The sequence below is a fragment of the Chelonia mydas genome, chromosome 28 (assembly GCF_015237465.2).
Source record: "Chelonia mydas isolate rCheMyd1 chromosome 28, rCheMyd1.pri.v2, whole genome shotgun sequence".
In the NCBI taxonomy this organism is placed as follows: Eukaryota; Metazoa; Chordata; order Testudines; family Cheloniidae; genus Chelonia; species Chelonia mydas.
This window is the reverse complement of record NC_051268.2, coordinates 7,430,543-7,453,089: the sequence shown is the minus strand read 5'-3', so window position 1 is coordinate 7,453,089 and position 22,547 is coordinate 7,430,543. Positions and strand designations below refer to the sequence as shown.

The window sequence follows — 22,547 nt, the reverse complement described above, 5'->3', positions numbered from 1 at the left end:
AAACTGTATTGTTAAATCTATTCACCTAGATTTGGGTTATTACTGAGTATGTACTCTATGTATCATCCGACTTTTAAAAACTAACTTTGTATTTGCGGATAATCTAAGCGCTATACCCAGCTGTACAGATACTCATCTTTCAATCTTTGCATTAGATCATTTCTTTAACATTAGCTTTAATAAAATTTTTAAATATGAGAAAGTCAGAAACTGTGGGAACATGCGTCTGTATCTCCTTGTCCTTCAGCGTGTGGGTAGATGTCACGTCGGGGTCCCCCGTTTAATTAGATGTTCGGCTGTGTGTGTGTGTGTTCTCTTTGTGTTCCCCCTGTATCCTGCCCCATCTCTGCGCAGACAGCCAGCATAGCAGACCTCAAGCAAACCGCCCAATGACCACAAGATCCATTAAGGAACGAAGGCACCAGGCCATGTTTATTGTCAACAAAGCACAGTACTAGTATCCCGCAGACCCTACCGGACCACTAACACATGTACGCCCGTAACAATGGACTAGCTCAGTGAATGGCAGGACTTTCCGTTCCTCCCTGGTCTAGACAAAGACACTCCCTCTGAGATCCACCTTTATACCCCGACACACACAAGTTACGTACTGCCCCTCTGACATAGTTAGTTAGTGCCCCCTGACGTGGCTAGTTATCACCCATCACCTTGTACACTTTGGTTCAATCAACACATCTCTATTACGTACTGTCACCCTGACCTTATCTTGGAGGAGGGGTCAGTGTGTTCCTGTTACCCTCGCGGCACGTTTTCGTACCATCGTTGACATCGGGGTGTTCTGGTACCACTTGATATCGGGATGTGTTTGCGTGAGCGCTCTGTGCCCAGCGCTTCTTAGGGACGTGAATTTTTGCAATATCAGCCCTGTTCTTGCCCGAGTCTGTGAGCAGGTCCTGCCTTTTGCTCACAGCTTCTTTTTGCTTTATATCAGTAAAGCTTTGACCACTACTTTAGTCCAGGCTTCAGGCCTCTGATACAAGGGCTTGTGTCTACACGCTCTCTTCCTACGACACAGCGTTATCATTCCTGCTGTGTGAGGTGTTTGTACTATGCTCCCGCAGGCTGGGGGGGAAACAGAATGATAAAGTTTTGGATCTGTTTTTGCCACTGCTGATTCTTTTAATGCTACAATAATAACGACATAAACAAAAGTTAAGCACCAGTGTGGACACGAGAACACATGGACGTAAACTGGGCCATCGACAGGTTTAGCCTTGAAATTAGATGAAGGTTTCTAACCATTGGAGGAGGGAAGTTCCTTCTAGCCTTGCAAGGGGAGCAGTGGGGGCAAAAAACCTAACTGGGTTCAAGGCTGAGCTGGACGAGTTGATAGAGGGGATGGTAGGATGGGGTGGCCTACAATGGCATGTGACTGATCTGCGGTGGCTAACAGCAAATATCCCCAATGGCCGTGGATGGGACACTGGGTGGGGAGGGCTCTGAGTTACTACAGAGACTTCTTTCCCAAGCGTCTGGCTGGTGGGTCTTGCCCACAGGCTCAGGGTCTCACTGATCATCAGATTTGGGGTCGGGAAGGAATTTTTCCCTGGGTCTTTTCTCTGGCTCATCTGCCGAGAAGCTGCCAGGCTGTACCCCGACATCCCCATGCAGGGGCAGCTGCCAGTTCCTACCTCCTGGATATAGCAGTGACTGTCCCCACCTGCCACGTGCGGGACGGGGGCATGAGTCCCTGACTGGAAAGCCGTGATTTTGACACTAACTCAGACCCTCCTGCTGATCAGCTCTGAGCCAGTGTCACCTCTGGGTGAGCTAGAGTTTATGTCATAGCCATAGAAAAACACCGCGAGACCCAGAATTGAGTCTCTAAGGGTTTTCAGCCAGGATTGCACGGAGCCAACCTCCCCACATTCAAGTCCCCAAAAGAGCAAAACTTAATTCTTAAGTGCCAGCTTTATAAAAACTTACAATAAAGAAACATGAATAATAAATAACTGCAATGTAATTTCTACGACAGCACATGGCTACTTTATAATCCACCTACGTTATCGTCACCGTTATACAGAAAACGCCCATCGAAACAGGCCAGTCCCCACAGGGACACGGCAAGAAGAAACTCAGAGTTCCCCCACACCTGAGGCAGAGGTCCCGCGACTCTCAGCTGGAGTCTTTCATCACCCAATCTCTACAGTCTGCCGAGCCAAAAGCAACCTCTTCCCTCCCAGTTTCCCCTTGCTTGGAGACGTCTTCAGTTGGAATCTAGGCAAACTCTTCCTCCTCCAGACTCACCCGCCAGCGAGCCAGCTGAGCCATTAACCAAACGTGCCATTAACTAGATAGAGCTTTTTCAAAAAAAGCCTGACACAAGAAAAATACAAACCTGAGAACAGCAAATAAATGATTCTTTCCCCCTGATCACACTTAAGAGCAAAGAGGGCGATCCACGGCCGGGAGGCAGGTCAGGGCGCTGGGGCTGCCGGCGGTATCACAAGCAAGCAGAGGATGCCGTGACAGCCCCTAGTCAGTGACCCCCTGCAGGACCCCCCCTCCACAGGGCTAGGAGCAGGGCCCTGGCAGCTGCAGGTGCAGGGGAATGGACCGATCAGCTGCGGATGCAGGGGGAGGCCCATCGGGACCTGGACCAACCAGGGCTCTTTCGGAGCTGCAGCATCTCCTTCGTGGCAATCCAGACATCGGCTCTTCTTTGAAAAATCCACCCGGACAGGGGCTCAAGAGAGAGGCAATGTCCAGAAAACCCTGAGGTGTGATCACCCTACCCAGGGGACCCCAGCATGCCACTCACCGCAGCTCCAGGCCTTTTCTCCCTTCCTGGGAATCAAGGTCCCTTTGTTGCAGAGAGAGAAAGAAGCCGGATTTCCCCCCGCCCCCTCCAGGTCTGACTCAATGTCACGATTTCCCAGTGTCTCCTTGGAAGAACCCAGTGTCTCTTTAGTCCCAGGTGAATGGAGTAATTCAGTTCCCCAGGGAGCCGTTCTGAGGCCTTTACGCTCATTCCTTAGCTTATGGTGCCATCATGTGGCTCTTTCATTTCCCTCCTCCTCAGGTTCAGACAGAAACAATTTTCTTTGCACAAGTCACCGAACAGCAAAAATCTCTCTGTGTCACTTCTCTGACCAAGGGCATTAAATTCCACTGAAAATTTCTCTCCTACAATGCAAATAACAGATGGGACATGGCTACCTTCTGCCCTCAAAGTGGAATCATGATGTTCTTTCTTTCTTTCTTTCTTTCTTTCTTTCTTTTGCTGCTGTTATTTCATGGAACATATGGGATGAAAGAAGAGGGTGACTTTACTCCAGGGTGGCAATCCCAGTTCCAAAGGAAAGCCTGGCCCTTGCATTTGACATCCCTGATGTGCTGGAGATATGGCTGGGAAAGGGACTGTCTGAACGCCCAAGTTGGAGAATTGACAACTATCTACGGCAACATCACTAACCCCCAACACCGTCTGGTCATGCTCCGGACAGAAGGGAACTTTGCCCGCCAAGAATTCTTATTCTTCATAGAATCCTAGACGATCAGGGGTGGAGGAGACCTCAGGAGGTATCTACTCCAACCCCCTGCTCAAAGCAGGACCAATGCCACTAATAGACAGAGTGATGCTGCAAGGCAGCTGGGAATATCAATGGCTAGAAAGAAAAGGAGTCCTTGTGGCACCTTAGAGACTAGCCAATTTATTTGAGCATAATTCATTTCCACTGCATGCCATCCGAGGAAGTGAGCTGTAGCTCACGCAAGCTGATGCTCAGATAAATGTGTTAGTCTCTAAGGTGCCACAAGTCCTCCTGTTCTTTTTGCGGGTACCGACTAACACGGCTGCGACTCTGAGACCAATGGCTAGAAGTAACTTCCCCAAAACCCACATCTGCTGCGTGGTGAGAAAACTGGGTGTCAGGGCTGCTTGTGGCCAAGTGGTCAAGCCTCCCTGTTAAAAAATCCATTCGACACAGGTTTGAATCCTGCTGACGATGGAGCATCCATGTGATTGTTGCTGTGGTTTAGTGTCTGACCATCCGCGACCCCTGTGCCGGACCCGGGTCTAATCTCCCCCCTTAGATCCCGGTGAGTGTTTCGGGGTGTGCTAGGAAGGGTGAGAGGAAAACAGCCACCACAGACACAGAGCTTGAAGTCCCCAAGTTTAATCTTTCCGAAAGCTACGAAAGTCTCTAATCTTACTAGGACGGGCAAAAATCAGGTGACGGTAACTGCGGGCTTTGCCTGCACCATGCAGCTTTCAGCTGCAAGGCTGCGTGGACACACACGTCCAGCCCCGCGAGCGGCGTTAGCTGTGTGGGCAGGAGAGCGCTCCTGCCGGCAACGCTGTGTTCACACTGCCACTCGCGTCGGCAAAACTTTTGTCTTTCGCGCTGGGGGGGGCTTTATAAAGCACCCGTGAAAGACAAAAGTGTTGTTGACAACTTCGCAGTGTAGACAAGCTCTGATTTGGCTTGATCAAAGCAGGTTTCGGGGGTTGTTTAGCCTTTGAAAAATGCAAAAAGAAAAGGAGGACTTGTGGCACCTTAGAGACTAACCAATTTATTTGAGCATAAGCTTTCGTGAGCCACAGCTCATGTCATCGGATGCAATGCTGTAGTTCATGAAAGCTCATGCTCAAATAAATTGGTTAGTCTCTAAGGTACCACAAGTCCTCCTTTTCTTTTTGTGGATACAGACTAACACGGCTGCTCCTCTGAAACCTTTGAAAAATGCCTCACTCATTGCTCTAAACAACAGGTGGAGATGAAATAAGAACCCAGACAAACCAGGCTGGGAGCAACCCAGCGGTGTAACCGGGGGAGCCTCGCCTGTGAATGTGGGTGACGCCCCTGGCAGCTGGCTTCGGCGGGTTGTCTGTACGTGGCTGAATGATGACGTGAGTCCTTAGACTGCAAAGAGGGCTTCCCGCGCTGCTTTGAATCCTGTGCTGGGGAGTGGGCTGCCGTTTCTAATCTGCACAATAAAGCGTCACCCGGGGTCACCCGGGGTTGCGAAAAAATCAGGAGGGGCCTCTCGCTTTGCCGTGGCCCGTGCAGCATGAGTGGCATTAAAGCACTGCCCAGGCTGGGGAAGGGGGTTGAGATGCTGGGATGGGGAAAGCGCATGGGGTGCTTTTCGGGGTGTAACCTACCGGGAGGGCTGCCTAGCTCCGTGGTAGGGTGGGTGTTTCCCCTGCATTCGGCCCTGGGTTTAATCCTCAGTGTCTTTTGTCCGGCCCAGCTGCGATGATCTGCTCGTTACCGCATTGCACTCAATATCTAGTGGGGTTTCCCTGCACAAGTTCAATTCCTGTTCACGGCAGGAGGGACGTGCCAGTCTCATGGAAAGTTGGTGGGGGCTGAGCTCCTAAATCCCCTTGGCTCTATGGAGATTCCCCTGCCCTGTGCCTCTTGGGATGAGGGTGGATGACGATGGAGAAGGAGGGAACCCCTGCGTCCTGGAGGGACTGAATGCTTCGAGAGCCGAGCTGCAGGTGATTTTCACGCTCCCTTGAGGGGACAGGAGGCAGGTGCAACGGGTTTGGGATGCTGCTGCTGATGGAGAGAAAAAATGCTGGAGTAAACGAAAGCTGAGACCCAGGGAGGGGCAGGTGAATGGCAGCTCCATGCAGGGCCACGGCGCTCAGACACCCCAGGTCTAGGCACCCTGGGCTGGGCTAGACAGAGAGCAAAGGCAAACGGGGACCCTGTCCCCTGCAATGTCCCTCTGCTGGGAGAAAGCCCCAGGGATACGGAGGAGCTGGGTCGGGAGAGGTGCGGAGGGTCCCCGGAGACATAGGGGAGCTGAAGTCCCTCAGAGTTAGGGGAACTAGGCAACGAAGAATGAAAGGGCTTCACGCCCTGCCCAGCTGGGGCTGAAGGAATCAGCATCTACTGGGGGTTGAGGGATTGACCAAGGAACCTGGAGAACATTTCAATCTTGATCTTTTTTTTCTGTTGGGTTTGGTTTTGTTTGCGGGTATCTCCCAGGGAGATAACACGTCTTTGCAAGATGCTAAAGCTTTAAACAGAAATGAATGAAAGAAAACGGCCACTCGCTGGCACCAGAAGCTAAGGAACGAAAAGCCCCGTGATTCCTCTGTGTTCCTGGGCTCTGAAAAGGGATTTGGATCCACTCACTTTATTGCTGTGGCCAGTAACATACCCGGACAAAACCATTTCCCTTGTCATCCACTCCCAGCTTCTGGCAGCTAGAGGCTTAAGCCACTCAGAGCATGGGGTTGCATCCCTGACAGCCATTGATGGACCTATTCCGTATGAAATTACCTAGTTGTTTTCTGAACCCAGTTATAGTTTTGGCCTTCACAACATCCACCAGCAAGGAGTTCCACAGGTTGAGTGTGCATTTTGTGAATTTAGTTTCCCATAAACTCTCATGTTCTCCAGCTGAGTGGTGATGAACTGGGTCACATCCCCTCTGACTTGTGCAGATTATAGAATCTCTGACTTTTCCTAAATGCTGTGGGGCAAGTTCCTGAGAAAGTGCAGGGGGAGAGAGAGCAGGAGGGGAATGGCAGAGAGAGTGAAGGAGAGAAATACAAGGGGAGGGGAGAGAAAGAAACCGGGAGCCCAAAGAGACACTCAGTGGCTGAACGAAGAGGTTGTCCCAGCTCCATCCTGCTCATCACAGGTGTTCAGCGAGAAGGGCAGTAGCAGGTTTCCTATGGCGTTGATGCCTGACCCATTTGCATTTTGAGTGCCCGTTGATCCTGACTGATGAGCTGAGGGTAGTCGGGTTCTTGCCCCAGACTCAGGTGACACAGAACTAAAACCAATGTGCTTGCGATCTTGTTGGGAACCTCCAGGGCTACGGCGAGGATGCTCACACTGAGGGCAAAGCAAAGCCATCGTGATGTTTATTCGAATCAGTAAAAGAGACAGAAAAGCTCCAAACCCCAGGCCCAGACAGCAAGCATCCAGGATTGGGGATATCGGGAGTGTCATTCTTTGCATGTGAACTTGGACTTACGTACTCACACCCTTCCTTGAGGACCTGGTGGTGAGAGACAGAGGACCAGCCCTGTCTCTGGCCTGCCCAGTGAGTCCACCGGTCCAGGTTCCTCAGTGCCCAAGATTGATGGTAGATAACAACAGAGCTGAAGGGATGGAGGATGCAAAGCAAAGGCCTTCAACACGGTGGTTTGCCCTGTTATAGGACCTGAACCCTGCCATGAATATTCATTCTCGTGCCCAGCCTTCCACGTCCAAATCTAACTTCCTCACCCTCGTAACACCGGGGTGCACCGAATATTAATACATATTAATGCCATTTAACTCATTATCACCCACACCACCTATTGCTCCGGCAAGTTGGTGGTTTGAGATCTGCCAACGATTCTATCGTCAAATATCCGAGCCAGTGTCACTTCAGTGTTGCTGCCCGGTACGGTTAGTTCCCAACTCCTGCTATTGAGAAAGCTGTTCCTAGCTCCCCAGAGTCTAAGGGTAACCATCAGGCCATGTATCTATGCCAAGGATCACAGGCCTAGCATACTTACGCTCACTTGCTGAAGCTAATGTCTTACGGGATACAGGCCTGAGGGGCCCCCTGTTCTGGTGGAATATAATAAAGACTGAACTAGCCCCATAGGCTACAGCGTAACGGTCTGAAATTTAACTCTAGCAATCTGAGCTCAAATATCAGTGGGATCTCAACATCCCTGAGCTCTTCTCTCCGCCCTTTCAGTTATTGATTATTATTATGTTGAAGTGCTTGACTCAACCATGATCCTCTGCTTACCTAATTGTATTACAGGGTTTGGTTTATTTTTCCTTTACTTCCCTCTCCCTTTTGTTCACATCCTTATTTTTCTAACGCAAGAGAATCTGCAGCACCAGAAACGGACACAAAACTTTATGTTTCCGCTTTCCCCCCATCGTGCACGGGCAGGATGCAAACCCCTCCGCCCGCTGGAATTAGGACAAGGAGACCCAGATGCAGGTCCCCACGGTTTCTGCAGAGCCCTGTAAATCCGCGGCTCTCTGGGGCGGTGGGGCAGGAAGTCTCGGGGGGAAGTGGAGGACGGCGGGTGGTCAGGCACGGCCCTGCGTCACGGGCGCATGGTGGAGCTGTTCGCGCAGCGTTGCAAATCTGTGGACAATGTTTGCGGACGGGATGCGGTTGTATCCGCGCAGGGCTCTGGACGCAAGAACCATTCCTACGGCTCCCTCTCTAGTCCGGTTCCCTGCATCCCCCACACCCCGTGTCTTTAATCAGCTGCTGGAATTTAGGACGTAAATTCTCTGATAATTGTGTTGAGAATGGGACTATCACACGACATGGCTGAAATTAAACCAGTTCCAGACAAGGGGAAAAGTACACCGCTGCGTTGGCCGGGAATCGGACCCGGGGCAACTGCTTGGAAGGCAGCTATGCTCACCACTATACCACCAATGCCGCTGGGGAGAAGCATCCTCCTAGGGGCCACTTGTGCAAGGGAAAGGACTCACTCCTGCACAGCTAAGGAGCAGGATGGATGGGAAGGAGGCAACCTGTCAGCTCTGAGCAGAGACAGGTTCCCAGAGTGGCTGACAGATGGGGAGGGAGCTGCTGCGTCCCTGGGCGAGGGGTCACCCGCCCCTCCCCGGGGAGAAGGGAAACGAAGATAAATCACCAGAATGACAAACCTTAGCGGAGACAGCGCCCTTTAAAGGAGAAGCGCGATCGACGCTCCCTTCTCCACTGTCAGTGCCGGCCTCATTTCGGTGTCCCTGCGCGGGAGGCCTGGGGCGAACTCGGCACACAGAGCCAGGAATGTGGCCTTGTGCATCCAAAACCTCTGCAGCCCCTGGTCCTCAACCCAAACCTGCGATCCCACCAGCGGGTGCTTGTTGCTCGGGCCCACAACCGGAGCGTCGCCATCTGCAGCTGCTCCGTGACGGGTACGAGGCTAGGCCAAGATTCACTCAGGGGATGAGGTTCCTATTTTTGAGGATCTGGGCCTCCTGCACCCTAAAGGCTTGGGAGCAAAAAGGCACCTAAAAAGAGCCCAGTATCATTTCTTTCTTTCTTTCTTTCTTTCTTTCTTTCTTTCTTTAATTTCATGACTTGAGGGTGCGTTTTGAATTCATGAGTTTTGAACTCTTGTGGTCACCACGCAATCTTGCGATGGTAGATGTGTGTCCATTAGGCTGTGAAGGCCAAAACTATAACTGGGTTCAAAAAAGAATTAAATAAGTTCTAAGGATCGGTCCATCAATGGTAATGAGCCAGGATGATCCGGGATGCAATCCCGAGATCGGGGTGTCCCTAAGCTCTGACTCCCAGAAGCTGGGGAGTGGATCCCAGGGGATGGATCATTTGATGATTCCCTGTTATGTTCATTCCCTCCGAAGCACCTGGCCCTGGCCACTCTTGGAAGCCAGGACACTGGGCTAGCTGGGCCCTTGGTCTGACGCAGTACGGCCGATCTTCTGCTCAGTAGAAATCACCGTGTATTTTTGCCTTTGAGAAGGATTTAATAGGAGATCATACACGGGCCTCAGTGAATATTTGGGAACCAAGTCCCACACACAAGCAGCGACGTGGAAAAGCAGGAAGGGCTGGATTGAAAGGCAAAGTAACAGCCGGGAGAGGCAACCCGCATTGGTGCATCAAATGCAAATGAAATTTTGACACCAGGCCAGGAAATGAGTCAGAGGGGAAGTGACATGATCCAACAGACTGGACGTGTGCCATAAAAATAAGAATTAAAATGTAGAATGAAAAATTCCGAATTCAAAAATCACAATGAGAAGCCAGGACGTGCTCTATTAGAAACACAGAGGTCACGGCCAAAACTTCGAGCCGCTATTTTCTCACGAGTCTTTGCTAGTCCAATACAAGTGTAGACAGCCCAGCGACACCCCGCGGCAGGGCGCTGGCCAAGGCTCAAGGGTGAGGTGCCGAGAGTCCTGCAAACGACATTTTACAAAGTGAACAGAGGGCGTCAAAGTATCTTAGTGCCCGGGGGGGGCAGGGAACCTCAGCAGCGGGCTGCGGGGGGGCAGGTGTGTGACCGGCTGGGAGACTTCATGCAGACACCTCACCCCACAAAAGGGGCCACCCCAGTGTGTGACCCGGGGGTTTGGGGTGATCCGGCGGACAGGAAGGGACAGCCAGTGTCCGGGCATTGGGGTGCCCTGGGGCCTTTCAGGACCCAGCCCTGGGAAGCGGGTGCTAAGATGCACTGTCCTCTGAGAGGGGAAATAACCCCCCCCCCGCCCCCCCGGCTGTTTGCAAACGTGGCCGCCCGGGCGGGTGTCTGCAGGAGACCCGGGAAGGGGCTGGAGCAGCTGGGGGCGGAGGCAGGAAAATCCTGCGGCAGCTCCGGGCTGGGCAATACAAGGCGCTGCTCCCCCCATGGGGTCTGTGCTGGGGGGGGCGTCATTAACCCCTCCATGCCCGGCTGGGGGGACGTTCCCCAGCTGGGACCAGCCCCCTGGGTAGCCCCGGGCCGGAGCCTGCAGGTAATTAACCAAGGGCTGGGGGGGGGAGACGCCTCTGCACAAGGGGGCCCAGGTCCCCCCGCCCCTGGGAACCGGCCCCCGGGTTGTTCCCGCACCTGGAGCGGGCCCCGAGCTGCGTTCACACCAGTGACCCCGCTGTCCCCCCCGCCCCCGGCTCCAGCCAGGGGCTGCCCCAGAGGCACGGGGGGGGGGGTCAGATGGGGCAAGAGACCGGGCCCCAGTGGGGTTCCCCTTCGTGTGTCTGGGGGTGCAGGGCCCGGGAAGGGAGGGATGAGAAATGAGCCAGAGATGGAGGGAGGGGACAGACCGTGTGAACGGGGGGGGGGGGGGGAATGGACCTGGCTCTGGGCAGGCTGGAGATGGGGTGGGAGGGGGGTTTCTCTCTGGTTTTGTCACTTCAGTCTCAAAGACTGATTCATTTCCCCTGAATTCTTCCCCTTTCCCCTCCAATTATAAAATATGGGGATAAAATCCATGTAGATCCCGCCCCCCCCTTTCTCTCCAATGATTGTCCCTGTCTCTATCGTCCCCCGATTTTGCCCCATTTTCTAATTCCCAAAGGTCACAGTTTAAAGTCTCGGTTGTGAGCTATTTCCCCACCCATTTGATCTGCAGCCAATCGTCCTTGTTCGGGTGGGAAATCGTCGCCCCGAGTCATTCCCCCGAACTGGAAGGGGGTTAGTGGGAGCAGCTTAAGGGAGCCTGGAGACGCGGCTGGCTCTGGGGTGGGACGGGGCGGCCGGTCTCCGCCAGCAACAGGGCCTGGGAGGGACGCAGGAGGGGAAGGGAGAAGCCACTGTTCTCAGTGGAGTAACCAGGCCCAGGGGCTGCCCCCCATCTGCCCAGTGCAGCTCCCCACAGCCACCAGCTGCCTGTCCCCTGCCCCTCCCATCCTGCTGCCCCCTCCCCACTGCCAGGGGGCCTATACCCCCCCTCCCCACCCCCGGCCTTCTTAAAACACCTTCACAAAGGGCTCCCTGCTTCCCTCGTTAACGGCGGAGGTGATGGGCGGGGGACCGTTACTTTCCGGTGGTTTATTGTACAATCCGATACAATCCTTTCCCCTCTAATGACTGAATTTCCCTCCGATCGTGGTGTTTTTGTCTTATCTAAAACCCCTGGCGTTTTTTAGCTTTCCTTTCAAATATGTGACCACTGAGCCCAAACACCTCCGATTTCCACCCTGCTCTGCCAGGACTGGACATGAATACCAAATCTCGGATTTTGCTTTTTGCTATGTAAATATGAAATATCCGTTAAAAGTCCCCTTCATGTCTGGGCGTGTGTCCCCCTGTTTAATTGCCATAACTTTTCCTTTGATTGCCCTGAGTCATTCTCTATATTGGAAATTGCCAGGGGGATAAATTCCCCCATAATCACCTTTCCCCTCATTTGAGAATCATTGTTTCCCCTCTGTCTCAGCTAAGATGTTTACTGATGAAAGTGGCTGGCCCCATATTTACTACACACCAAAGCTAGGGGCTGCCCCGTGTTAAGGGGAACGGTGTCTCCTAGCGGCTAACGGGAAAGTCGGCGGGACCCTTTCCCCCAGATGCCATGGGATGAGGGTTCACTCCCCTCCGTGGGCAAACAACTCAGTTTGTTTTAAGAGAGATTTGGACCCATTTCCGAGGGTGACGCGTGATTGGAATTGCTTGTGACCGTGGGGGCAGGGCTCGGTAGCCCCCCGGCTCCCTTCCAGTTCATGTCTGGTGTCCCTAAAAGCTCCCGCTTTCAGAGCTTTATCGGCCAGCTGCGGGGTCAGGAACACGCACGCTGTGCGGGGTTTATTTTTCATCTCTTTCCACTGAAGCGTCCGATTCGGCCATGGCTGGAGACGGGACACTGGACAGGGAGGGCCAGTGCCCTGCCGTGGCTCCGAGCTTTCTCTCTCTCAGGCTGGCTGGTGCTTGCTCACGTGCTCTGGGTGTAAATGGTTTGCCATCTGTGGGGTCGGGAAGACATTTCCCCCCAGGTGAGATTGGCACCTTGGTGGAGGGGGGAGGTCCCCTGGGTCTGCAGCGTGGGGTCCGGGTAACTTGCCAGGATTGTCTGTCTGCATCTCTCTCACTTAACTCTTTCCCTGCCCCTGCCGGTGCCCCAGGCCTGGGGGGCAGAGAATCGTCTCGTCTCCCTCGGGCTGTTGCCCTTGGGTCTAATTTTTGGCTGTTGGGTTTAATGTGCGGGTGCTGGGCGGTGTTGGTTGTGTGGCCTCGTTTGATTGACGGGAATAACGAACTGGCATTTCAAACAGCAGTGATTTGCGATAAGGATTTGGCCTCCCCATTGGGGCAGGGTGAAAACCACTGCTGTGCATATCACTAGCTGGAGGGACACGAGGAACCACTCTTAGAGGGGTACAATCACAGGTTACCCCGCGTCTGTTTGTTTGTCACTTCCCCGAGCAGATAAAGAAAGGCCAAAGCATAGGAACGTAACAGAAGACGGAGGGAAAGTACGTAACGTCCAGCATCGATAGGCTCCCACTCACGTCCCCTTGGGGAACGCTGGAATGGGTAAGGGGATCGTCAGGTGGTCGTCTGTTGGACGTTCCCCGACGTGTCCTCCACCACCACCCCCCCCGCCACGCACAAGCTGGGTGTTTACGCCCACCAAGGCTGATACATATGTGTAAGGGCATCACCCCCTTTTCCTTATCTGTATTTCCGCACCCCACTGAATGTGGGGTGCCCATTTGCCATAGGCAAATTCTTTAGTTCCTCTTACCCTCGTTAACATTGACGTCAATCAGTTACTAAGGTAACTTGTGGCTATTTTAGGATTCCCCAAAATAGTCGTGACCGTGATTGCGGTGTTAACGGGTGCGCTGCGGCAGGTTTTCCTAAGCGTCAGCAATTAACACGTTTTTCCTGTAACACTGCAATGTACGGGGGGCAGGGTCATTGCTTGGGTAATGGATCATGTCAACATATCTTGGGCCTAAGGCCGTGTCTGGCTAAGCTCCGGATCTTACAGGCCTTAAGCCGGCAGGACTATCTTTACAGCCTTATCTTACCCGTCTCCAAATTCACACTCATCTGTGATACGGACCTGTCCATCCACACCCCTGGAGTGCCACCCTGCTTAGCTTTTACCAAGTCACATCTACAGATTCAAGCTATTAGCTACAGTCCTGTGAGATACAGGAAACCAGACCAGATGATCTGGTCCTTTCTGGCCTTGGTCTCGGTGATTATGACCAGAACTGTCCCCAAACCCTGCGACGAATGGCCTCCATGAGCGGTTCCTTCCCCCCAGCGCTGAGATGCAGCCACCTCTGGGGTGGATCGGTGGCCATTGCCTGCCAGTGACAGGGCCTGGAAATGTCTTAACTATTTGGTCTTCTTTGTGCCCTGCATTCAACTGTTCAGGAAGCATCCCCCAGGGCTCCCTCTGCCGGTGTGGGTGGCCGGCAGGGGCTGGCGGTAACTTTCTATCTATTTGTCAAACAGTGATAGGAAATCCCCCCAGGTTTTGCTTCTCTCCCCCCTTCACGGCTGCGGGAAGTTTGGGCTGTGGGGGGGAAACTGTTTCCCTGAGTTCTTATCCCAGATGAAGGGAGGTGGGAAGAGGATTCAACCCCCGTCCCCCCCCCCCACACACCTCTGCAATCAGCTGTTGAAAAGGATTCTGGCCTCATCCCTCCCGAGCCACGTTTCTTGTCTCAGTGAGACGCGTGTTAATCCAGAGTCACCGCGAGGAAGGACAAGGAGTGACTCCGGATTAACATGGGAGTGAATGAGATCAGCAGCTGCCCCTGGGGGCGGCGGGGGTGTGTGGGGGGGTAGTCATTAGCTCTGGTTGTTGCTAAGCAGGGAAAGCTTCTCTCTCTCTCCGCTCAGGATATTGGGGTTCAGCTTCCTGGTTCAGACGCTGCCGATCGGGGAGCCGGCGCTGAGCAGGGTCTGTGCTGGGGAGTGACCTTAACTAAAGCTTCCTCGGCGCTGGCCAAGGTGCGGGCCGTCTCCAGCTGACTGGGGTGGCTGGGGGGGGGGATAGCCCCTCCCCAAAATTCGCCTCAGCCCCCCCCCCCCCATAGCCACCACTCCCAATGCAAAGGTCAGACGTGACGCAGAAGTGAGGGTGGCCTGGTGTGGGGCTGGCACCCTTAATTGTCTGCTGCTGCCGGCAGCGATAGGGGCTGGTACGTACAACCTACTGGACCCCCCCCAGCCCCCCACCCGCACACCGGGGGGGACCTGGAGATATGGCAAAGGATCCAGGACTTTCATGCACATGGCGCAGCCGAACAAAGGCCGGAGAGCGTCTGGTCCGGCCTCCAGTCACAGCCCCAGCTGCTTTTGAGACGGGCCAGCCATGACCCGGGCAGGCCCGTTCAGACGCCCTCCCCCGGCCGAAACGGCTCCGACTTGAACGGCTCGAGCAACGGGGGGAGGTGGGGTGTTCCCTTGCACACCGATCGGAGAATGGGGAGGTGTGATCATGTGTAAACGACTAATTTTAAAATAGCATCCAGGGACGTTCTCTGATTTTAAGTAATTAGCTGTTACTATGATTTAACCAGTAGGTTTCCCCCTAAGTTCGCATTTGTTTGTTCATTTATTTATTGCCTTAGGTTTTTTCCTGTTGATTTTCTGGGAATCAGGGTCACAACAGTGAGGTGCCAGAGCTGAAGCTGGGGGAGGGAGAGCTCAGTGGTTTGAGCATTGGCCTGCTAAACCCAGGGTTGTGAGTTCAATCCCGGAGGGGGCCATTTAGCGATCGGGGGAGTTGGGGATTAGCCCTGCTTTGAGCAGGGGGTTGGACTAGACACCTCCTGAGGTCCCTGCCAACCCTGCTAGTCTACGTTTAAAACTCATCTGTCTCTATATCTTTTTATTCACCTTTGGAGCAGAACATCGAGAAAACACACGTTTAAGTGCTTATGGTTAAGAAAATAAAGGTGGGCCCACAAGATGTATAGTGCAGGACCCCCCACCCCCAATTTTCTGTCTCGCTCACCTTTGCACCCCATTTCCCCCCACCGGGAAGAATCTGCTGCCACCCCTGCCCGTTGGTCCTAGACCCCTCGGGCAGCCCCAGGCTCTGCCAACGTCAATTCCTGAGCCAGGCTCCAGATAATTCAGAGAGGCCTCAGGGAAAGGGCTGGGGACAGGCACAGTCACCTGCAGCCCCTCCGGCCCCCCATTTCCCCTCCTGTTAACAACGGCAGGAGCTGGTCCAGCCGGAGGGAGCCGACAGATCAGACTCTCCCAGCCAGAGCGGGAGGGAGAAGGGACGGGGGGAAGGGGAGAGACGGGGAAAGAGACTCCCAGGACTCGAACCTGCCCAGAGACATTGGTTGCAGCATCTCTGGGCAGATTCCCTTCCCGGTGAACACGGTGAGGGGCAGAAAGAGGAGAAGCCAGTTCCCTCCTCTCCCTATTCCCCCCGCTGGGGTGTGGGCGGCCCTGGGGAATCCCCCCAAAGGACTCCTGCGGTTCTGCTCTCTTCTGCCCTTTGGGTCGGAGTCTGTGTCACTGGGAGAGTTTCAAAATCTCCCTCAGTTTCGTGCTGCTGGGAGGGGGCTGGGGCCGGGGAATAAAAACGGGACCAAGCGTTTTCTCAGCCTGGCCCCAGCTACAAGGTTTGTCTGCGGGGAAAAGCCCCTGGGGGGGAACTGTGCTGTGACGTGAACTCAACCCTGCTCTGACTGCCCCCCCTTTCCCCCCCCCAGGCTGCCGAGCCCCGGCCATGCCTTGCTCCGGCTGGTCCCAGCCTCCCCGGGGACGGGGAGCGGAAACAGGGGCCATGGAGCCCGCTCAGGTAGGGATCCTAGTAACTCCCCAGGAGGGAGAAACTTGTGGGGAGTTTGGTCTGGAGGTGGGAGAGGGCAGGAAACACCCAGGGTGGATAAAAGGAGGGGGCCAGGGTTGTCCCCGTGGCTGCTAGGGGACCCCACTTATCCTGCTGGTCTGGCTTCTAGCCCGGGGCCTCTGACCAGCAACCCAGGTCTGCTCAGCGTCGGACCCTGGTGCTGTGTCCCTGGGCTCCTTCCTACCCTGCCTCTCTGTCTCCTTGTCTAGCCCTGGTTTCCCTCCAGAGCTTCCTCTCTTCCCCCCCAGCTCCTTCACCCTTCGCAGTCTCCTGTTGGACCCCCCAGTGCCGGCCGGGACCCCAGGCTTCACCCTTCCCCTGGCTCTCGTACTTGTCCCTGGCCAGCTCCCTCTCCCTCCAGGGAGGGACCGCAGACCTCTTCCTGGCTTAGGCTCCTTGCCAGCCCCTCTCCCAGCTGCGGTTAGGCTTTATCATCCCTGGCTTGCCTCCAGGTGCAGCCCATATGGTGAACTGGCCCCTTCTGGCCCACGGTAACCCCCACAGGGCATGTGTGGGGTGGACACCCCCTCACAGAGAGACTGCTATGAAGGGGGCACCCACCAGTGAGGATAAGGGGAGCTGCCCCCTTCCCCCCCTTCCAGCTGCTGGCCACGGGGATTCCTACGGGGAGAACGTCCTTGGACGTTGCTGGGGGCTCCGTCTCCTGTGTTGGCCTCTGGCTAGTAGGAGTGTGAGAAATGTGAAGACCCCTCTTTCCCTTTCTCTCTCTTTCTCCCCTCACCCCGATGCCTCCTGGCTGCTCTGAGCAGGCTGGGGGTGGGACTTTGCTGACTGTGAGCCTCCCAGGGTTTGCATTGAGTTGGCCCTGCTCCCCGGTGACTAGTGGGGCTGTGACTGGGGCAGCAGGTCCTGAGTGGGGGGCTATTGCTCTTTCAGGGGCCGGTGTCCTTCGAGGCGGTGGCCGTGTATTTCACCAGGGAAGAGTGGGCTCTGCTGGACCCCGCTCAGAGAGCCCTCTACAGAGACGTCATGCAGGAGACCTATGAGACTGTGGCCTCGCTCGGTAAGGATTCCCGCCCCCGTGGTTCTTGGAAGGCGGAAATGAGGAGTTAAGGTTCACGTCACCCCCACAATGCCACCTTAACTCTGCTCTGTCTCAGCAACACCCCAACATGCCAGGGACGCACACCCCAGCCCTGTGCCCTGCCCTGCCCCACAGCACTGGGAACAGAGCCCAGGCGCCGAATAGCACAAAGTCTCACGCCCGGGCTCGCGTCTGACGTGGGGAACGGAAGCTGCCTTCGCTCTGACACGGAGCCTGTTCCACACACACCTCCACAGACGTGCAAACTGTTCCTGTATTCGAGAGAGCTTGGAGCCCTGGGCCTAGTGCAAGACCGGAGGCCTGAATCAAAGTCAGCAAAAGCCCGTGCTATGACCCAAAGTCAGGCCCCGTCACAAAGCAGGTGCTTGCTTATGAGTTCGCTGTCCGGTACGTGAACTTGGCCAAGGCATGGCTAGCGTTGCAAAAACACAGGCATTCCTAAGTAGTATTAGGTACTGGCTATTCATGTGGACGCATTCCTGGGAGATGGGTCAGGAACACACCGACCCCGAGTAAGACAAGGGTGTGGGGACAGATGGCAGAAGGGGATGTTTTGTGCGAACCAGCAGGTGCAAGGTGCAGGGTTGGTAAGTAACCATGTCAGGAGTGTAACACGTAACTTGTTCGTATCAATGTGTAAAAGAGACGTCAGAGGAGAGGGGCACCTTTGTCCAGCCCAGGGGGCAGCAGAAAGTCTGGCTGCTGCTGAGCTGGTCCGTTGTCACGGGCGTGCGTGTGTTAATATAATTGTAGCTCCTGTGGGGCGCTTGTACCGTGCTTCAGCAGCAGTGAACCTCTCCGAGCGCCTTCGTCACTGAACGGAGCCTGTGGTCTTTCTGGGTAGTGCTACTGGGCTCTGCTGGGCCAGCGATCTGTGCGGGGCTGGTGCAGCGTATGGAGAGAGAGACACACGCACACGCCAGCGGACAACAGTTACCAGCCCTTCACCCGCTCCCTAAGGATTCCTTCTGAGTCATTCCTTCACTCCCCCTCGCTGAGCCCTGGAGCCCCGAGCATGTCTGCCACCCGACGGCTGACCGTGCCCGAGGTGAGACCACACCCTTGTGCTCCTCCACGGGCACAACCTGCAACGCTCAGCAGTGACACGAGGCAGACGAGGGCCAGCAAGCGTCCAGGCACCTCTCTGCATCTCCTTGTCACAACTCTGCCAAGCTGCTTTGCACAGGGCACAGAGCTGAGGGGCAGGCTTTGTATTCTGTGTTGTAACTCAAAACGATATATTTGAAAAACATCCAAAAATATTTACAATAAATTTAAATTGGTAGGGTGTTATTGTGTAACGCTGCGATTACTTGGGATTAACTTTTTGGAGTTGAGTTAATCGCTTGAGTTCAGTGGGATTGACAGCCCTCGTTCCATCGCCCTCGGACTGGCATTTTCCTCAGAGTGACCCCTTGGTAAAAGTTCTTCTCAGCTGAGAGAGAGGGGACATGAAGTCCGCTGGTGAAAGAAGGGTCATGCTGTTTCTTCTCGTCTGTGTCTGTTGAAATGTAGATTTTCCTGCCTGCCTGCCTTCTCCCTTTTGCTGTTGGATGACCCTGTTTACTGCTTATATGCAAATTAAGTCAAACACACATTGCTTTTCTTTGCGTCAGACCTATTTACCAACTTCTGTCCGGGGCAGGGCTGTGGGGTTTTGAACATGGGCTAACGTCGTACGGGGGAATTTCATAACTTTACACACGACGTTGCTACATATATTTAATTACGAGAACGCTGACCCGCCTGTTAAGAGTTCTCAAACGATCCCTCACCTGGTGTAATTTGCACACAGATTATCGCAGTGGTGTGCAGGGTTTGAGTGCAGGGGAGCACTCCATCCCAGGATAATTCCTAGATTCAGAGATTTTTAAGGCCCGGAGGGGCAGGTTCCTGCTGGTCTGAGATGAAAGCCTTGTGTGGGACGACATCATCTCCCAGAAAGGCGCCCGGCCTGGGTGATTCCTCTGCTTCCCGTGGCAGTTTGTGACCCTTTGCGTCACCCGGAGTGAACGATTCCCCGGCGCGATTGTCAGCTCTGCAGTTGGGGGCAGAGTTAAGGTTGTGTTGGGGGCGGGGGGGGGGGAGGCTATGCCTCCATGACTTGATCAAATAATCAAGGGGTAGCCGGGCACGCGGAACGCTTGCGGGGAGGGTTTTCAGGGGGGTGGCTCTCGGGAGTGAGGAGCAGGGCCGGGCGCCTCCGGAGCAGGGGTGTCCTCCCCCTCCTCCCCCTGCGGCTCTTCGGCCACCTGAAACCACCGCTGCAAATGCCCGGGAGTGACGGAAGCTCCCTAAAAGTGGGGGGGGGGGCCCACCAGCATCCGAACCATGGCCCCCACCCTCGCCCCGCCCCTTCACCCCAAGTCCCCACCCTCGCACCTCCTCTTCCCCCCAAAGACCCCCCCACTCGCTCCTCTCCACCCTCTTTCCCTCTTTGCTCACCCTTACCGCCAGTAAAAAGTGATGGTGCTCTGGCCCCCCTGGCTCCCCCAGTCTGGCCCCCATGGCTCCCCCAGTCTGGCCCCCCTGCTCCTGCCTCCTGCCCCGACTTGGAGCCGCCCCTGGCCAAGCTGCACTCACTCTCTCTTACACACACACACACACACACACTCCATCTCTCTCTCTCTCTCACTCCCCCAACACACACCCTCTCCCCACAACACGCACTTGTGCTGTTGTTGTTATTCTGGGTAGTTCCTCTCGAAATGCTCAAGGCACAAACGTTCTCTTCTTGTCATTTTGATTCTTTTAACGTTCGCGAAGGATTGCAGGGCTGTTATTTTCGTTTTTCGACCGGTCTGTGCGTTTCATCATTTTATTTCTCTCTTATGCTTAAATTTAATGCTTTGAGGGGTGAGGGCTAAAATGCCCAACCTGTCCTGGCTGGAGTAATTATCGTGATTACTGTGATTACCGTGTTGTGCTTTGTCATTCATTATTTAAAACGGTACAATCAAATAACAGTATCCTCCTAGAGTGTAAATTTAGCTTGTATCCCCTTAACAGTGCTGGTTTAAAAAACATTAGCTAAGCCCATAACTGTAGACACTCTGCAGATGAAGGTCGCTTATTTTCAAATTGTATTTTTAGTTACAGCTGTAAAGTAACTTAAAATTCCTGTGAAAACAAAGGCAGCTCCAAATACACTAACAGCAACGATGGAGTTTAACGTCAGTGAGTCACGTACACGGTTGTGTTCGATAAACATAAACGCCAGAATAATTAGACAAATAAATTCCTGTTCTTAATACAAGAGAGAAAAAAACACCTTAATCACATATGTTAAAATTAAGTAAATGCATTTTTAGTGGAGTGAAAAACAATTGACTACAACAGAGGAGATAATGTGCTTGTTAGAGAAAGTAAGCAGATTTTATTTATTTTTATTTATCTCTACGAAAGACAGTGTACAAAGTATCAAACGTGTGTTTCTGAGATCTGCGTTAAAGCTCCAGGACTGATACTTCAAGGTTTGGGATTGGGAATATCTTGCTGTATTAGCTCCTGATTGCTCTAAATTGACATAGAAATTTAAAATGTGGCTTTAACTGGAGTTTGTGTAGATTGTTCTTTCTTTATATAACAATTAGATACAGTGCTTCTGTCAGCTAATTCCTAAGTAGTTATCTGCAACAAAACCCTAGAGTTTTCAGGTGCCTAAGTAGCCCCTGGAATCACAGTTAAAGTTGCCCCCCACGCTCCAAAATCAGAAACGGTGCCCCGGTGAGCCAGGAGTGGCCAGAGGGCTGTGGGAGGCCGTGGGCTCTGGCAAGTTGCATCCCCGTGTGACAGACGTCCATGCAGTGTGCAGCGGCAGTCAAAAAAAGCAAACGGGATGTTAGGAGTCATTTGAAAAGGGATAGAGAGTAAGACGGAGAATATCTTATTGCCCGTCTATAAATCCATGGTACACCCACATCCTGAATACTGCGTACAGATGGGGTCCCCTCATCGCAAAAAAGATATAGTGGCATTAGAAAAGGTTCAGAGAGGGGCAACTAAAATATTTAGGGGTTTGGAACGGGCCCCATATAAGGAGAGATTAAAGAGTCTAGGACTTTTCAGCTTGGAAAAGAGGAGACTAAGGGGGGATATGATGGAGGTCTATAAAGTCATGAGTGATGTGGAGAAAGTGAATAAGGAAAAGTGATTTACTTGTTCCGATACTATAAGAACTAGGGGCCACCAACTGAAATTAATGGGCAGCAGGTTTAAAACAAATAAAAGGAAGTTCTTCTTCACTCAGTGCACAGTCAACGTGTGGAACTCCTTGCCTGAGGATGTTGTGAAAGCCAAGACCATAACAGGGTACAAAAAAGGCTAGGACCATAACAGGGTTTAAAAGAGAACTGGATAAATTCATGGAGGTTAAGTCCATTGATGGCTATTAGCCAGGATGGGTAAGGAATGGTGTCCCTAGCCTCTGTTTGTCAGAGAGTGGCAATGGATAGCAGGAGAGAGATCACTGATCATTACCTGTTAGGTTCACTCCCTCTGGGGCACCTGGCACTGGCCACTGTCGGCAGACAGGATACCGGGCTGGATGGACCTTTGGTCTGACCAAGTATGGCCGCTCTTATGTTCTTATGTGCCACCGGACTCCTCGTTATTTCTGTGGATACAGACTAACACGGCTACCCCTCTGATACATAATAAATATTGTACTTCCGTTCAGTGTATAATATATAGAGAAGTATACGCACGTCATTGTATGACGTTTGAGTTTGGACGGACTTCACTAGTGCTTTTTATGTAGCCTGTTGTAAAACTAGGCAAATATCTCGATGAGTTGATGGACCCCTAGAAGACCTCTGTGTACCCCCAGGGGTACATGCACTCCTGGTTGAGAACCACTGGTCTATGCTGATAGGAGAGAGAGCCGTCCCATTGGCATAACAACTCTGCAAGAGGCCTAGCGTGTAAGTCAATGTAGTTAGGTTGACAGTGTCACTGTAGACACTGAGTTGCTTACATTGACTGTTGCTGCCTTTCAGAAGCCATCCCACACCGCCCCATGCTGACAGCTAAATCAAGGCAAGCTTGCCTGCTGAGGACACGCACAGTCAACACAAGGGGCATAGTGTGGACATGCAAAAGCGGTTTAATTACGGCGATGGATGTAAGGCTTATGTCCACACTACAAAGGTAAGTCGACTTAAGCTACGTCTCGGAGTAGCAGCCGTGTTAGTCTGTATCCGTAAAAAGGAGGACTTGTG

General features: G+C 53.4%; 3 protein-coding genes, 1 long non-coding RNA gene and 1 other non-coding gene across 6 annotated transcripts in view; 2 read left to right on the top strand and 3 right to left on the bottom strand.

The window, feature by feature from the left end:
- Window positions 1–22,547, top strand: part of LOC102934530 (zinc finger protein OZF) — a 1,287,564-nt gene that overhangs the window by 574,205 nt on the left and 690,812 nt on the right.
- Window positions 1–22,547, bottom strand: part of LOC102930400 (zinc finger protein 501) — a 1,110,025-nt gene that overhangs the window by 546,322 nt on the left and 541,156 nt on the right. The gene's annotated exons all lie outside the window — the stretch shown is intronic.
- The window catches only part of LOC102940718 (zinc finger protein 3), a 107,592-nt gene that overhangs the window by 42,333 nt on the left and 42,712 nt on the right, over window positions 1–22,547 (top strand). The gene's annotated exons all lie outside the window — the stretch shown is intronic.
- LOC122463970 lies at window positions 552–22,529 on the bottom strand. The gene is made up of 3 exons (XR_006287773.1): window positions 22,496–22,529; window positions 8,490–8,496; window positions 552–708 (listed from the first exon to the last, which is right to left on the bottom strand). It is a non-coding gene; the product is annotated as an uncharacterized LOC122463970 (long non-coding RNA).
- On the bottom strand, window positions 8,323–8,394 carry TRNAG-UCC. Its single transcript has one exon. It is a non-coding gene; the product is annotated as a tRNA-Gly (tRNA).